This window comes from Protobothrops mucrosquamatus, unplaced genomic scaffold, assembly GCF_001527695.2.
Source record: "Protobothrops mucrosquamatus isolate PMUCROS unplaced genomic scaffold, P.Mucros_1.0 scaffold1223, whole genome shotgun sequence".
Lineage (NCBI taxonomy): Eukaryota > Metazoa > Chordata > Lepidosauria > Squamata > Viperidae > Protobothrops > Protobothrops mucrosquamatus.
In genome coordinates, this window is record NW_015387431.1 from 191,887 (window position 1) to 210,439 (window position 18,553).

At 42.0% G+C, this 18,553-nt stretch overlaps 1 protein-coding gene across 2 annotated transcripts in view; it reads right to left on the reverse strand.

The window, feature by feature from the left end:
* Window positions 1–17,720, reverse strand: part of LCLAT1 (lysocardiolipin acyltransferase 1) — an 87,501-nt gene extending 69,781 nt beyond the window's left edge. Inside the window, exon 1 of one of the 2 annotated variants that reach the window (XM_015820946.1) lies at window positions 17,679–17,720. The gene's annotated coding sequence lies outside the window, so the exon portion shown is untranslated. Of the gene's footprint in view, window positions 1–17,439 lie in introns of both variants that reach the window. The other variant, XM_015820944.1, reaches the window with a different exon arrangement.
* Between the last annotated feature and the right edge of the window lie 833 nt (window positions 17,721–18,553).

The window sequence follows — 18,553 nt, forward strand, 5'->3', positions numbered from 1 at the left end:
CCATTTTGAGGTCCGTCAATGCTGTCTGGACGGACGAAGACTGAATCAAAATGTCGTCCAGATAACAGTGGACTCTTACTGGTATCAATCGTAAATGTGCTGCCAGGACCGCCAAGACTTTGGTGAATACTCTCGGAGCTGATGAGAGGCCAAAGGGGAGCGCCCTGTATTGGAAGTGATTCCCCTTGTACGCAAACCGAAGAAACCGTCGATGGATCAGAGAGATAGGGATATGGAGGTACGCCTCTGTGAGGTCGATAGACGTCAGGAGGTCCCCTTTTCTGACGCTTCCCAAGATGGAACGGAGCGTTTGCATCTTGAATTTGTGATAAGCTATATGAAAATTCAAGTCCTTCAGATCTAGAATAGCCCTCCATCCCCCTGACGCTTTTGGTACAACGAAGAGGATGGAGTAGAATCCTAGACCTCTCTGATCCATCGGTACGGGTTCTATGGCCCTGATGTGAAGCAGATGATGGATAGCTTCGTTCATCAGCCTTAGTTTTGTGCGGTTTCTGGGATATGGACAGGAGAGGAACCGGTTTGGGGGGTAAGATATAAATTCCAAATTTAGACCATGTCGGATCGTGTTGATGACCCACGTATCCGTGGTGGTAGTCTCCCAACGGTGGGCGAACAGAGAGAGTCTGCCCCCTATGGGAGGTGCCGTCGAGGAGTCACCTGGAACGGCGGAAAGGTCTATTGTTTCCCTGAAAGGGCCGTTTCCCCTGGGCTTGTTGTCTGGGACCGGGATTCTGTCTGTCAGGCTGCCTATCTTGCCTATCCTGCCTTGGCGAGAAGGCACGAAAGGGCTGGGAATAGGAGTACCGTGGACCCCCCCAAAAGGACTGCTTGCGTTGAAAAACCCCAGTCCTCTTGTTTGGACGTTTGAGTAGGTCTTTAAGGACCTTACGTTTGTCCTTGTTCTCTGTTAAGTAGGGATTCAGTGAATCCCCAAATAACTTAGAACCCTGCTAGGGAGCCGCTGCCAATTTCCACTTGGATTTGGCATCTGCTTGCCAATTTTTCAACCAGAGCATACGTCTTCCAGTGACGTTGGATGCCATAGCCCTGGAAGAAAACCTAGCGGCCTGTAAGGATGCGTCCGACGCATATTCCGTGGCTGCCACCATTTTGCTAAGATCCAAGTGCGTGCGGACATCCTCCGCAGGAACTCGGGCTTGGAGCTCCCGAAGCCAGGTGAGGGCGGCCCTAGTGAAGAAAGAGGCCGAAGTTGCGGTCCTGATCGCCCAGGCAGCCGCCTGGTGCGTTCTCTTGTAGGTGGACTCGCACTTGCGATCCTCGGCCTTAAGGGCCTCTGAAAACTCACCGGATATGGCCGTGGCCGATACTAGGGGCCCTAAGGGTTCATCCACCTCCGGAATTTCCAATGCTTCCTCCAGCTCCTTGGCAACATTATACAGTTTCTTATCTGTGTTACCTGGTAAGGGAAGTGATGCCGGAGAGGACCACTGCTTCTTGATTGCGGTCAGAAACAGGGAAGGACAGGGAATACGGTGTTGTGTTGCGACAGGTTCAACGTAAACTGGAGCCGCCTCCGGATCTGGAAGAGCGGGAGCCTCCGTTGACGAGGATCCCTGTCCTAGATGAGCCATAGACATGGCCTTACGCAGGATGGTGACAAAAAAGGCAGGGTTAAATAAGCCTGTAAATGCAGGAGCCTCTGGAGGAACGTCCTCCTCCTCTGACATTAGAATTTCCTGACCAGGGGGAGGTTGGTTGAGGTATGAGTCCTCAGAGACAACAGACCCAGAAGATGGAACATAATGAGCCTCCACCTCAGGTTGGGAAAGAGGGGTTGGAATGGAAGAGATTGGCCTAGCCGCCCTGGCCCTAGTGTCAAGGGCATGGTCGACTGCTTGTTTAATTAATAGTGCCAGACGCTCTTCTGAAAGGAAGGGAATCGGTTCTGCTGGGCGGAGCCCCGCCGCCGTAGGCGTAAAGGTGGCCTCAGGACCCCCCTGCGCTGCTCCGGACGTGGAGGGCTGTGGAGCTGGGGGAACCTGTTCCATTCCGCCTTGTGCGGGGGAAGGGAAGCAATCCCCAACCGACCAAACACCCCTGGGAGAAGTTGAAATCCCTAGGGGCAATTCTAAGTTTAACCCCGCAGACCCATGAGTCTCCAGCCTGGCTCTCTTCTGTGCTTTGGAGAACTCCTTTTCCAAGGCTTGGTGCCTCCTGGTAGCTTGTTTATCAGACTGTTTAGATGTTTTAGTGGTAGAACGGCTCTTATGGGTCGCTTTACCAGTGCCTTCCGGACCAGGAGTACCTGATGAGGAAGGCGGGGCACTCATTGAGGAAAGAGAAGTTTCCTCCATTTTCCTATAACCTTGAAACACAATAGGGGGTTTCTGTTATCAGGAAAATGCCAAAACTCTGGGTAAGAACAGACGGACTGCAGGGACGCCTGGAACCCAGGTATAAACCCGGTTGGATAAGGACAGGTACACTGCTGGGGCACCTGGAATCCAAGGGATAAAATTACGTACGAATAAGGACAGGCACTCTATAAGAGGAGCCTGGAATTCGTACTGAAAATACTGTGGATAAGGACAGACACGCTAAAGGGGGCGTCTGGAATCCCAGTAAAGTGCCAATTAGACCAATGCCAAATTAAGGAACCAGGAGACACCAAATTAGAGATTTTTTGAAAGGAATATGAAAATTGAAAGGAGTTTAAGCTTATATGCAGAAAGGAAGATCACAAAATGGCGGCCGGCCTAGACTGGCAGCCAATCTTGCTGCAGAAAAGTGATAGCCCCGTATGTCCCCCAAAAAATAAAGGGAATACTGTTAGTCACTGAGGAATTATAAACAACAGCTCCAATTAGGATCTTAATTAAATAATATTAATGCGAAAGAATGAGCAACTGCGGCCCCAAAATGGCTGCCGCGAGTGAGGCAGGGACCACGAGGCGCAAGATGGCGCCGGACACAAGCAGGGCCGGGGAAATTTTCTCCCCCCCCCGCACTCTCCGGAGCCTGTGCAAGCCGTAATAGGTAAATAGGCTGTTTCCCTTCTTCCTGGTAGCTGGCCGAAACGCCGATTGCTGTGGAGGCCGAACGCGCGCGCGCGCGAACCTCCGCGATCGAAATCAAGGCCCAGGCAACCGACCACGAGGCTGCAGCCGCAGCTTCGTGAGGAAACGAAAACGCCGTCGAAGGTAATCGGAGGAGCCTCCCCCTCCCCTCCCCGGCTTAAACCCCTCGTCTACGGAGCCGCAGCCGCGAGCTCCGTGAGGCCTGAATCTCCCTTAGCTTCCGGACGAGCAACGCAACGAACCGATCACAAAAACGAGCCGAATTGGCTTTCCGGCCTGTTTTCCGCCCGTTCAGACTGCTGACGGAGCTGCAGCCGCAAGCCCCGTGAGGTCTGTGCTATTTGGGGCCAACAGTCGTTGGCCTCCTGTTCGGGAAATGAAAAGAACTCCTCCTCTTCACAGCAAGGCCCGACCGAGAATCAGACAAACGAGGGTGAGACTAACAGCCGTTAGTCTTTCCCCAACTACTCACAGGAATTGCTGATAGGGGAGTGAGGAAACCCAAATTAAGTGCAAGCACCTACTCAATTATTAATTTTAGAAGTGGGAAATGGGATGGAAATCCACCAATGACTGTACCTGCCTAGAGCCAAACTTGCAACGTCTGTCCTGGGCAAGATCAAGTCAAAGACTGGAGATCAACGGTCCAGGACGGGCGTGGCAACTTTGGCTGACTTGATCTGATTGGGCAGGAATACAGTCTACTACCCAATGGTGGAGTCTCCATCTCAGTGCTGGAGAACAATGAGTTTGGGTTTTGGCTGGTGGAAGGGATCGGTTGAGGCTCCTGATCAGGGCTAATCTTGGCAGATGTAGTTGCCTTGAACAATAGAGATTTAAATAATGTTGGATCAAATAAGTCTACGAAGGGGGAAGGGTCCGGAGATGACCCCTCATCCTCCGACAATTGTATGTCCCTTGACTCATATTCTTCAGAATATGACTCTCTGTCCTGAGAGGATCGGTCAGAGGCAATAGAACACGGATATTCTGGAGGCTCTGATTGGTAGTGAGATGGTGTCATTGGTGCGGCAGATTCAGGTCTGGGCCTCTGGAATGAGGAGGCCATGCCCTGGGCAAATGCTTGGGCGATTAGGGCCTGAAACTGCTCTGGCCAGACCCATAGAGGGGCAATGGGACGAAGTCCAGCTGCCGTGGGCGTGAATGTGACCTCTGGCCCCAGCTGAGCTCTGGGCGAAGGAGTCACCCATTGAGGGCCTGATCCCTGGTCGAGAGGTATCGCCTCCCCATCCGGCCTCACCATCCGGGGACCATGTCCGTTGGACTAGGGAACTGGGTGGGGCGAGTTGTGGATTAAAGAGCGAACCCTCAGCTGGGACCGGGGAAGCGTGGACAGTTCCACTTGGATTTTGCTTTTGAGCCTTAGAGAATTGTCTTTCCAAGGCGAGGTGTCTCCTGCTGGCCTCCATCTCAGCTGCCTTAGAGGGTGTTTTGCCCGAGATAGCTTTGGCTTTGGCCTTTAGCTTCTCTGCAGCCTCCAGTTTGGAGGACTTGGGCTTCTGCTTTTTGGCGGGAGTGCCAGGAGCACCATGCGCAGTCTGAGGCGCTGCGATGTCTGCCATCATGGTAGAGATCCCTCAGTGTTGTTCTGAGAAGGGTCTCAAGGTATGGGAGCTGGGCACTGGGTGGTTATTATCCCAGATACTGGAAAGAGCCAGTAATTGCTCCAGACAATGGTGGCCGCTGGACCAAATATTGGCCTCTCGCGCACCAAAATGCTCCTGATGGCTATCGAATGCCTGAGAGCGCACTGATGGCGCGGTTGTCAGGTGGACGGTGGTAGCCAAAACCACAATTGGTAAGTGCCAGCACACTCTTAGTGGCAGCAAATCACCTGAGTGATAAGTGCCTGCGCACTAAACCTAGGTGGTGGCGGCAGGGCCAAAGGCGGGCCCGCACACATGATGGGAATTTAGAGGTGAGACTCTGGTGAGACCTGGGCTGCAGCGACTCTGAACTCACAGGCAGCCTCCCCTCCAAGCACCAGAGATATAATCCTTCTGAGCTTCTATCTTGAATTTTTGGAATATTAAATGGGAATTTAGCCCCTTGGGGGCAGACAAGCTCAGTAAGTGGCTTTTCACCGCGCTGATCCTGGCGCTGTGCTAAAAACGAACGGGGAATCCACGGATGGGAATATATGACCTATTAGGCTAAGTTTGAACACTGGACCAACGATGTGCATCTTGCTGGGCCAGAGACTAAGTCATAACTGGGTGGTACTCTAGCCCAGCAGGAGGCGTGGCAACTTTGTCAGACTTAGTCTAATTGGGCAGGTGGATGAAGTAAACCCATTTGTGGATTCTCCATCCTCATGCTGGAGAACAAGTGTATTTTTTAGGATACTGGCCCCATAGCACCAAAATCCCACATATAAAGCGATGCATTAGCTTCCAGGAGCCAGCTATAAGCTATCCTAGCCACATTTTCTAATAATTTGCAGATGAAATCAGAAAGACTGTGGCTGATTAAACAAGGGGAACTGCAACAAAATGTTTTAGTAGTACATGCTTCTTTTTAGTACTCCAGCCAATCATTACATCTTTCAAACTGTTTGTGTATATATGTCTATGTGTGTGATCTATTATTCTCTGTCTCCCCTCCCCCCATGGGCTTCTAAACAGCCATGAAATCTTTAGGAAAACATATTGGGACAATGAGGACTGATCTATCTCCACCATTAGATGCTGCTGTTTTAATTACTAATTCTACTTTAATGTTCTTTGTTGCTTCATGTAACCTGCATAGAGCCAAAGAAAACTGAACAGCCTATGAGCCATATTAAGTAAGCAAATAAATAAATAGGTTTAAATGTCTTTAGAATACTCTCAAGGAGGAAGACTTTCCTGAGTATGTATTCTGTTTTTCTTAAGACTGTATTTCTCCACAGCATGCTTCTTTTTGTAGGTGATGTTTTCACTATATAAGGATACTGTGCTAGCATTCAACTTTAATATATATGATAGCTATCTAAGATAATACTATTAGGAAGATCAATCTATTTGGCCAATAAGAGTCAATAAAATCTGATGGCACATAATCACTATTTGGATAAGCTTGACATTTTATGAACAAATGCATCAAACTTTCAGGATAATTTTTTCTATTTAAGTTTAAAGAAAAACATGCTTATACATTAACATTTTGATGATGACAATGCTCTGTTCATTTCTGTTTTGGCTAGAATGGATGTACATTATTTAATGTCAGTCAACATTTGGAATAAAACAGTAATGTACACTGCAATGTTCTAAGCTAAACCATATTTCAATATTAAATGAAATAATAAAATGCTATTTTCATATGGAACAGAGAAAACTGACCTTTGAGATTACATGGATTAATGTAAGAAAAAAAAGAAGGAATTGCTTTTAGTAGAGTAAATTCTTACTTGAATTTAAGAAGTATTTAAGTTATGTTTTGGGAACTGAAATTCAAGATATGTGGGATAACAAAGTTATAAATTGAAATGTCCATTTTGGAATGAGAATCTTGCCAGATATAAACACTGGAAACAGTGGATACTTGTCAAGTTTTATTTAAGGTTTGATTTGAAGGGAAATAAATTTAAACCTTATGTTCAGAACAACTTTCTATTTTATGGAAACACTTTCTCTGAGAAAAATATCTGTGACTTGCAATCTAGATTTTAGAAATACTAATAATAATCACAAACTGAGGTCTTTTCCCAAAGATAATACAATGTAAAACAGATATATTTCCTTGAGAGGGCAAGATAAAATATCAGGACCACTGCGGCAATTTTTTCAGCATATAAAACACTTAAAATATTATGGTTGGTTGGTTGTACAGTCACCCAGATGTTTAGACTGGATTTTTTCCCAGCTTTTGAATCCTCTTCAAGGATTTGAGATAGGCAGATGCTGTTGTTTGATGGCATTAAAAGTATTCTCACAGGATGTAAGCTACTCCAAGTAAAGCTGCCTTTTGCAATTGACTGATGGGGGAGTTGCCAAAGCCAATAGGGTTCAAGTGGTGCTCCAGATCTTTTAGAATTGCACCCAATTATTACATCATCATTATTACAATACATATAATTATTAGTATATCTATATCTCAAGGTGGTGAACATACCTAATATTCCTTCCTCACATTTTCCCCACAATCACTACCTTGTAAGGTGGATTGGACTGAGACAGAATGATGGGCCCAAAATCACCCAACTGGTTTTCATGCCTAAAGGAGACCTAGAACTCACAGTCTCCTGATTTTTAGGGCAGGACCTTAACCACTAAATTGGCTTTCTAAGTAACAAACACAGTGTGCAATACTAATTTCTAAATACTAACAACTTCTACTGTAATAATTGGATTAAAACAGAAATTACTACAAAGGTCCAGCAAAAATGCATGTTCGTGATCCAGGATCCAGACTTATTACTTAACTTCAAGTAATTTTTATGCTGCAAACACACCACTATGCAGTATATGTTGCTGCTAAAAAAAGTGAGAACATGGTCACTACAGATATACTTAGAACTTCACTAATCTCATATTTATCTGCTTCTCTGACAGCTGTTTTCATGAAAGAGTTGTTCTTTAAGACTTCCTAAAACCTAGTAATTCAAAATTAATTACAGTTGGAAACATATAAAGGGAAATGTTTGTCAACAGCTTGGTTTTCTCCTCCATCCTTCTTATGGTACAGGCTTCCAATAGCTGCTTCCAATTGCCATTTCCTTCCAGATAAGCTCTGACATAAAAATAGAGTAGAAGAGCAACTATATACCTAATGCTTGAAAGTGACATTTGCCTCTCCCTAATAGCTTATTTGGTTGCATTTTAACTGCACTGAAAGCAGCTTTAAGAACTTAAATTAGCAAATGGAGAAGGAATATTTAAAAAGAAATAAAAACAGTCAGGCAACAGAGGAAGTAGATGGATTACAGGAAAGGCACTCTCATTCTCTAAGACAGGAACTAAAATGCACTGAAGAGGATTAAATGCATTTAAGAGGACAGAAGTGTGGCTGCTACACTGAGAAGGAGCACAAAGGAATACTTAGGGAGGATGATTGGCATGGGAACAGATAAGTATTTGGGGTAAGCAGGGAAAGAACAGTAGGATATGCTGCATTACCCAAGAGCAGTCTGTATGGATATCAAATGCAACTCATACCCATGATCAATCACAACACAACACAATGACGCCCAACCACCAAATGATATTCTTGTTTCTAGCTTTCTCACACACCATTCACTATATACTTTGCGCTATACCAATAGTCCTCAACTTACAACAGTTTGTTTAGTGGCCGTTCAAAGTTACAACGGCACGGAAAAATATGACTTATGACCATTTTTCAGAGTTACGACCTTTGCAGCATCCCCCTGATCATGTGATCAAAATTCAGATGCTTGGCAACTGGTTCATGTTTATGACCGTTGCTGTGTCCCAAGGTCAGGTGATCCCCATTTGCGACCTTTTGACAAGCGAAGATAGTGGGGAAGCCTGATTCACTTAACAACTGGATTACTAACTTGTCAACTGCAGTGATTCACTTAACAACTGCGGCAAAGAAGGTTGTAAAATGGGGCAAAACTCACTTAACAAATGTCTCACTTAACAACAGAAATTTTGGACTCAATTCTGGCCGAAAGTCAAGGCCTATCTGTAGTCATTCAGTCCTCACTCCTCCAATATCCCTACAGCAGCAACAGAAGTAATTCTGACTGAGTTGCTTAGTGATTTCAACGAACTGCAATTTACTTTATAAACAAGGTATTAAAGCCACAAAAACAGACTGGGGGAGGATAGATGGAGGAAAGATATAATGTTCAATGAGTTTAAATAATTTAATCTCTTCCTCTTTTTTGCCAGTTGAAAAGTTAATATGATCTAGTTTACAAAATTACATCTATTCTTGCTTCTTGGAACAATTATTTGACAATAGAAATAATAAATACATTTTTGACCAAAGATTTACCTGCTAAAAGTTAGAGGCTCATACAGGTAGTCCTCAACTTACAACCATTTGTTTAGTGACTGTTCAAACTTACGGCACTGAAAAAAATGACATGTGACCATTTTTCACACATATGACCTTACAGCATCACATGATCAAAATTCAGCCACTTGGCAACTGGCATGTATTTATAACGGGTAGAGTGTCCTGGGGTCATATGATCACCTTCTGTGACCTTCTGGAGAGCAAAGTCAATGGGGAAGTCAGATTCACTTAACAACCGTGTTACTAACTTAACAACTGCAGTGATTAGCTTAACAACTGGGGCAAGAACATTATAAGATGGGGCAAAACTCACTTAACAACTGTCTTGCTTAGCAACAGAAATTTTGGGCTCAGCTGTTGTAAGCCAAGGATTATCTGTGCTCCCATTTTTTCCCCTCCATATTTGGAATTTTATATGAGAAAATACACAATCCAAGTAGTTGTCAAAGTTTAACCTTTTACAATATTAAATGTAAAAAATAAAACTGTAAATGATATCTGAGTATGATATCCTATGGAAAAGAACTGAAGAATCATCACTTCTTAAATGATGTCTCTAAATAGATGCCCTCAAGCCACTCTGGCCCAAAACAAAAAAAAGGGGGGGCATTACAATATTTAAGCAAAAATTAATTTGGTGCCTGAAACAAAGCGGAATGGTACCCAAGGACTAGAAAAGAAAGCTGTCACTTGTCTTTAACTCTGGAGATGTGTATTGGTCTAGATCAGGGGTAGGCAACCTTGGCTCTTTTATGACTCGTGGACTTCAACTCCCAGAATTCCTGAGCCAGCCATGCTGAGGGGAAAGGGAGAGGTTTCCAAGCTGAGCCATGCTGGCTCAGGAATTCTGGAAGTTGAAGTCCATGAGTCATAAAAGAGTCAAAGTTGCCTACCCCTGGTCTAGATAAAAAAGGAAGACATTTGGACTTGCTTTCCTCAAAATTGTACAAATGATCTGATCATATAGAACAGATATAACTGAGGACCATAAATGTACCTATGTGGTTTGGAAAGGTAAAATCTATGCTTCAAAGTTTAAACTTAAATTTGCCACGGTTTCTGACTGGATATATTGACCTCACAGAGATACTTTTTCTTTCAACAGCTTTACTCAGGTATGCAGTTAAATGTTTAGCGTGATATTCAGAAAAAGACAAGTATAGTAAATTAACAGACCTAAGATACAAAAATGTATCTTAGTAAAGGGCATTTAATTTTTCCCCAAGGAACTCAGTGAGGATAAATTAAGTATGTCTATATATAAAGAACTTCCAAATATATAAAGTGGAATATAAACATAAATAAGGCTAACAGTGAATAACTATGGTTCTATATTCACAAAACTAGTTTTTAGGCCCAAGAACATCCTCACCACTATTTATTATTCCACGGTACACTCTGTTGTGATTTCAACTGTTTACATCCATGATGTATGTGTTATTGCTAACAAATTAACAGTAGAACTGAATAAAAGGTTTCTATCTACCGGGATGAAGAATTGAGAGATGCTTTTTCTCTCTTCAGTCCTGTATATAGTATGTCTTCAAAATCTTTGGTTGAGAAAAAGAAAAGTCCTAGCATATCAGCGTACTTTCTACTCGATACTACACTGAGTTCTGATGAGTTTTTCGTATAAATGTACATGCTACATACGGATATACATCTTTGGTAGAAATTTAATATCCTGCCTGTTTTATATCATGCAGAGTTTGCATGAACTCTTGCGAATTTGGTTTCTGATTCTCACAAGGCACAAATTGCTTCAGAACTCTCTTTTTAGCTCCAAGAGCACTTCAACATATGAAATTTCAAATCCTCCTATGGACTTTCAAAATTACTTTCACAGACCTCTGGATCCTAGCCTGTGTTCATTTCTTCAAACTTCTCTTCCAAATTCTTAACTTCCAATTTATTTGAATCACAGACTTTATAGTTTCCAGGAAGAGAATAGTATTTTGTATTAACAAAATCATATTATATTAATTTTGTATTTTCAGCTGTGCCATTAACTATATTAGCATGTCATTTGGTTATTTTTACTATTGGTATTCATAAGTTTCAACTACCAATGCTCCTTTTTGAAACCAAAAATTCTCTAAAAAGTTTTATGTAATGATCAACATTTATAAAATGAATGGAAAAATGTCATTACAGAATCTATGTCTACTTCTTCCAAAAGACTGCAAATTCAAAACACTGTGATTATAAGAAACTAAACGAAACTAAACTGAACGATTTCTAAACACTTCAAGACAAAATTGTCTTGATAAGCAATTATCTTTTTCTTCCCTATACTGACCATCCTTTCCATGAGTTATTTATAATTCTTCACTTGCATAAGACTTGTATAAATAATCCTTGGGAAGCATTTAAGGAAAATTTTTTAAAACATTTCTGGATAGAATACATTCAACAATGTTCAAATTACTCTTTGTCTTACACACAGATTTTAATAAAACAAATGGAAGATGTTTAAAAATCTGGATTATTTCTGTAATAATGATATAATTGCTCAGTAGACTTGAAATGTTTCAGGTTACTTTTCAACAATTTTATAAATCTGCAACAGCTAATGGAATCATTTTATTGTCATGGCTGTTCCTGCAAAATGACTACTTTGGTAGATGACTATTATAAAATATCCATTTTCCTGATGCAACTTGATAAAACTAACAGAAAATTAACTTCCCAAAAACTTAAATACAAACTTCAAAGCAAAATAATCACTTTTTTGAATTCATATTTATTCTTTCACAAGCATTTATTGAAGGCAAATTAATGATATTTAGAGAAACATATAGGCAAAATGTACAGCTTAAATATAGGCAAAACAGAGTATTAATAACTGCAAAAAATAAAAAAGCAAAAGAGGTATCCCATGACTTCAAACATGGAAGCTTCATGCTTGTACACATATCCTAATTTATCTAAATTCTTTAACCCCAGGATACACCAATACCTCAAAAATTGGACAATATGCAGGAAGAAGGTGCAATTTCTGGCTTGGCATGTCATGTGATATAAAAATATCATATACATCAAGTTTGTTGTTGTTGTTGTTGTTAGTTGCGAAGTTGTGTCCAACCCATCACGACTCCATGGATAATGTTTCTCCAGGTCTTCCTGTCCTCTACCATCTTCTGGAGTCCATTTAAGCTCAGCCTACTGCTTCAGTGACTCCATCCAACCACCTCATTTTCTGTCGTCCCCTTCTTCTATTGCCCTCAATCTTTCCCAGCATTAGGCCCTTTTACAGTGAGTCCTTCCTTCTCATTAGGTGGCCAAAGTACTTGAGTTTCAATTTCAGGATCTGGCCTTCTAAAGAGCAGTCAGGGTTGATCTCCTTTAGGACTGACCAGTTTGATCGCCTTGCAGTTCAGGGGACTTGCAGGAATCTTCTCCAGCACCATAGTTCAAAGGCCTCAATTCTTTTGTGCTCAGCCTTTCTTATGGTCCAACTTTCACAGCCATACATTGCAACTGGGAAAACCATGGCCTTAACTATATGCACTTTTGTCTCTGCTTTTTAGTATGCTGTCTAGATTTGCCATAGCTTTCCTCTCCAGGAGCAGGCGTCTTTTAATTTCTTGGCTGTAGTCCCCATCTGTGGTGATCTTAAAGCCCAGGAAGATAAAATCTGTCACTACCTCCATTTCTTCCCCATCTATTTGCCAGGAATTGAGAGGGCCGGATGCCATGATCTTGGTTTTCTTAATGTTGAGTTTCAAGCCAACTTTTGTACTCTCCTTCTTCACCCTCATCAAGAGGCTCTTTAGTTCCTCTTCACTTTCTGCCATTAGAGTGGTATCATCTGCATATCTTAGGTTGTTGATATTTCTCCTGGCAATCTTAATTCCAACTTTTGATTCATCTAGCCCTGCCTTTCTCATGATGTGCTCTGCATATAAGTTAAATAGGCAGGGCGACATAATACAGCCTTGCCAGACTCCTTTCCCAATTTTGAATCAATCAGTGGTTCCGTGTCCAGTTCTCACTGTATACATCAAGTTAATAACAATTAAAATTCAACTACTACAATTGTTTGCTAATTATTACTGAATTGGTTTAGAAGCAACTGAATAATTGACAAAACTTCAATTTACTTATATTTACATAAACATTTCAGAGAAATATTTAATATGTAAAAACAATCTACAGATTTTTCAGGATCCATTCCTCTGATCAGATTCAATATAAAGAATAGCTATTGTGCCAATCAGCATCCTCCAAGGAGCCACCTATTCGTTAAATAGGTTTATAGGGGTAGATTTATTCGGATAAGAAAAGGTTCCAACACTAGGTGATGCAATCATAGGACTGAAAATAACCATTTTGATTACAAATATTGTAAAGACAATCACTTTTATATCCCTTAAAACCAATACTGAAAACACCATCTATTAAAAAAGCTAACAAATCTTCAATTCTGCTGTTCGAGCAAGAAATAGTTGGAGGCTGGGAATAGGCATCTGTTGTTCTCTAAAAACACATGCACAAGAGAGAATAGAGATCAACCTACTGCACGGGTGTCAAATTTGATCGCGTCATGTGACGTTTTTTGCCTTTGCGGAGCCGGGGTGGGCGTGGCCTGTGTGTGATGCATCCGGCCCATGGGCCACCAGTTTGACACCCCTGACCTACTGGCTCCATTGTGTGCTAGAATTCCCACTGCTGTCCACAATGAAAAATTCACTACTGCAACAGGGAGAGTTCCCTAGTAATTTATATACTCTGCACAACTTAGAAACCCAATTTTTAATATTACAAAAAAGTACAAAGAAATTGAACAATCAGCCAGGCCACCACCTTAGGTGAGAACAGCTACACAACTCTGTTTGACCTGAAAAAAATCTAAAGAGGGTCAAACCCAATTTGTACTTGAATGAGACATGTATAGGACCATAACAAATAGAGGATTTGATAGAGGACAGGGCCAAAAATACATCTCAATCTTTCCTCTGATTCTGACTGCAAGAATGATACACTTCTGAAGAATAAAAGAAAAACAAATTAGCTAGATTTCTTCATAGATTAAAAATTATTGCCTCTCAGCATATTTTCATTTCTTTAAAGATCTTTGCAGAAAGCTAAGGATTATATTAAATATTATGCAAGGAGATCTGTGCTCATGGACTGGGCATTCCCAAATTCTTTTTGTTCTACTCCCATTCCCAAATTTGCTTTAGAAATTTCTTCAATCCACAAATATAAAGAACACGCAAGAATATATTAGGAAACCAACTCCACAAATTTATTCTGTTAGAATGAGTATTATTGAAGAAATTATTTTGCAGCAGTATTTTGAATAACGGTAAGAAAAGCCATTAATTGACAACATAACCAGCACCATAGATTCCTTTTTTTATCTCTATTACAGTGCTGCCTGTATGATGCTCATTGTTCTCAAACTGAGACCATTTTCTCCACAAAGAATCCTAACAAGTGAATAGCTCTTCATATAAAAGGCTTCATATACTTGAAACACAGGCATCTAACAGTGAAATAAAAGTGTTATTTAAATGTCCTGAAGGCAGAACATTTAAGGCCAATGCAAAAATAATATACACCCAAGGCAAGAAATCTGGGACAAATGTAACAGAAAACTTTCAATTACAAAACATCTCAAACACTTTAACCCAGTCTGGTCATCTCCCAATCAGTACAAACATTGCCTTGGGATTGAGCCCAGGATCCTTGGCATGAAAAATTTTGGTCTACAATCCTAACCCTATACTCTAGTTCAGGGGTCCCCAACCCCTGGTCCGTGGACCAGTACCAGACCGTGGCATGCCAGCAACCAGGCCGCACAAACAAGCAAAGCCCCATCCGCAGGATGCAGGCAGCTCACAAAACCACGCACCCTCCGGTCGGCGGAAAAACCTCTCTCCAAGTAACCGGTCCCTGGTGCCCACAAAAGGTTGGGGACCTCTATTTTAGTTCCTTAGGCAAGGCTGAGGAATCATTTACACTTTTATTTAGGACCAATCAAAATTATGACAGACACCCCCAAAAGCTATTTACAATCTGATTTTGAAGTTCTGATGTGGTTCTCCTTGCAATCACAAAGCCACATTGTGGGCACTTAGCAACCAGCCTGTATTTACTGACATTTGCAATACTGTATAGTCACATAACTGCTATTTATGATGGCTTTGTTGGAAACTGATGTTTACTTCCTGTTTCCAGCAAAAACGCACCATAGCAAACAATGGATTTACTTAACTGCCATATTTGCTTAAGTATCGCCATGAAAAATGTAATAAAATTGGATCTGGTCAAATGGTACAAGTGTCACAACTTACAACAGTAATTGCCAGGCTCAATTATGGTTGTAACACAAAGACTACTTATATTGATTGGCATTTGGTTCTGTCTGATTTCAAAGTGACTCAGGGCTGCTCATAATATAAAACAGAATACAAATACAATAACACAAATAAAACATACAGTAAGAAAAATATCACATTAAGATAAAAACAAAAATAGCAACCACTTCTAACAAAAAGGATTCCATCTACCACTACATTAACTTGTAAGCTTCCCAGAGGAAATGGACAGCATAAAAATTTAATAACTAAATAAATATCCCAACGTCTGACAAATCTTTGAGGCCTTCCTGAATGCCATCAGGATAAGAACTTTCCAGATCTCAGGGATGACCTCATTCCAGAGGACAGATGCTGTGATAGAGAATGAGAGGACCTGGAGCACAATCTATTGCTCTTATTGTCCAGGCTCTTACTGACTACAGAAGATAAGCAAATATTGATCAAATAACTAGGCCCATGCCATGTAGTGCTTTGTAAATAATAATCAGCATCCTGAATTGTACCAGAAGCACACTGGCTATCAGTATAACTTATGAAGCAGGGTGTCATTTGGCCATGCCAAGTTAGGTCTTTGGCAGTCTCATGCCACTGCATTCTTATCAGTTGAAGTTTTTTGAGTAATGTTCAGTGACAGTTCCATACAGAATGCATTGCAATAGTAAGGCCATGAGGTGACAAGGCCCCTGTAGACCTCATTACAATAGTAAATGTAGGAGGTGACAGGGGCATGAGTGACTATCTGGAGGGCCATCCAATGCAGGATGGGGTACAGCTGGCATCCCAGATAGAGCCACAAAGCAAAGCTGCTACTCTCTCTTTATGGAGAGAGGGACAGACAGTTTCTGAAAGTTTTTTGCATCCAATTAACACTCTGCTGGTGAGAGTCATCTATAGTATTTATATAACTGCATCAGCAATACAAGACAATACCTGGAGGAGGTTATTTCCAGGCCACAGAATAAATAAAAACAAAAAGAAGGTAGACTGAAATTAGTCCAGACTTCTGCAAATGATGCTCTCAAGTTGTAGTCCAATTCTCAAAATTCTAAGTGAAAATGAACACTGGAAATTCTGGCTTCAGTTTTTTAAAAAAAACCAGTAAGTCAAAACTAGTGCAACAATGTCTTTAAAATAAATCTTAAGCAGAAAGCTCATTTTTCTAATTATCCTTTTTAGTAACATTTCCTTTCATTTCTGTATGATTTTAAAATAGACCTGAAAATAACAGAATAACAGAGTTGGAAGGAACCTTGGAGGTCTACTAGTCCAACCCCCTGCTCAAGCTATACAAGAGATGGTTGTCCAATCTCTTGTATAGGGATACACATCCACAGAAAAACATCCAAAAGACATCCACAAAAAAGCAACATCCCTAAGTATCTAAAACATACCCAATCCAATAAAAACAAGAATCTGATACTTTACAGGAAAATAATAGTTACCTATGCAAATAATTTCATAAGGAAAAATTCATTGTTCTTGCTACTACTCTGTGAAGTAAGGTCTCACAGCCCAAATGCACCTTTTTTAAGGGGTTCATTTCACCTGGCTCTTCTCCCAGAGCGCTTTGAGAGTCAGCACACTGAGCTTTCAATTGGCTACAACAGTTTCAGGACTTCCAGGAGTGGATCCAGAAGACAGGAGCCATTCATGCAAAGATTTAAACACCTAAGCTGTCTTCCATCTGCCTGATTTTATAACAGTGGTACAGCAAAGTACTTTCATCAACAAACTGGGCCAGATTGGTAGAAATTTGCTGAGCGTTTTAAGCATGTGATGTTTTGTTAATAGTCAAAGAAAATGCCATATTACTCTGTCATTGCAAACTAAGACTAGGATCCTCTTCTTCGGATTCCTACCATTCTATTCCGTTCCTTCTCCAACGAGCCTAAAACAACATCTCATGACAATGATAAGAAATATATATATCCCTATGATCGAAAAGTCCGTCTTTTGAGCAGGGCTCTACTTGTCCAAATCCAACACTTCCCCCAGATCTCCACAGCCATCGCTACCTCGAAGAAAAGGAGAGAGCTTCCCTTGAGGACCTCGCCTACCTTTTATTAATGGACTATGAACGTAGCTCAGGTTATTAACTACAGCAGGCCTACTCCTGCCGCGGCCCTGGATCCTTGCCTGTCTATCAAGCAGCACCCGCCTTTTCTCCTTCCTTTTAAAAGATCGGCTTTTTTACAGCTACCCCTCGAGTGCGATGGAGCGGTGGGGTGGGCAGGGTGGAGCCGAGGGAACCCCCGTGTCGACGACACCTGACCGCCTGCCCCTCCTTATCCCTCACCGCCGGCTTCCTCACCGACAACTTTCCAGGAAGAGAGAGAGTGAGAGAAGGCTGCGGCGCTTCCAAATTCGAGCCGAGCCGACGGCCGGCTCCGCTCAACCCGTGCCGCCCGCCATCTTTGATTGCCCGAAATACAACGCTCGACACCAAACGCGTTGCATTTCGGGTAGCCTGAGCTGAGGGCAGAGGCGAGCGGCTGTACTAGATACTACTGGGTGGTTGAAGCGCGGGTGAGATTGGCGTGGGCACGCCTGGTGCTGACCGATCTGTACCCATATTCGAAACGGACGATATTTCCCAGGGCGGAGGTTTAGATCAGGTTTCTCCGATCTGGAGCCCGTTTAGATGGCTTTGGGTTACAGCAGGGGTAGTCAACCTTGGCTCTTTTATGACTCGTGGACTTCAATTCCCAGAATTCCTGAGCCAGCTTAGCTGGCTCAGGAATTCTGGGAGTTGAAGTCCACGAGTCATAAAAGAGCCAAGGTTGACTACCCCTGGATTACAGCAACTACCACTGATGGGAGAACAATAAGGGATTTAGCATGCCGCATTTCAAAGATTTTAAATTGAGAAAGCCTGATTTAGGCATTGGTGCATCTATCCAGTATTGTGTTCCAATGTATTAACGCTGAGGCTAAACAAGGTCCTGTGTTTCTTTCATTACGGTTACAGAATTGAACTGTGATGTGCATGGGTCCTTTTGAGTACTGAATTTTAGATTCTGCTGAAGAATTCAATCACATACACACTTTATTATTTACTTTTTGCATAATCCTTAAAAGAGAAGTACTTCATTGCATAAGTGACGTGGGAAGTATTAGCTGATTTATGTTTCTACTTATTGTAATTTACACTGATTGACACCCTCGTTATTA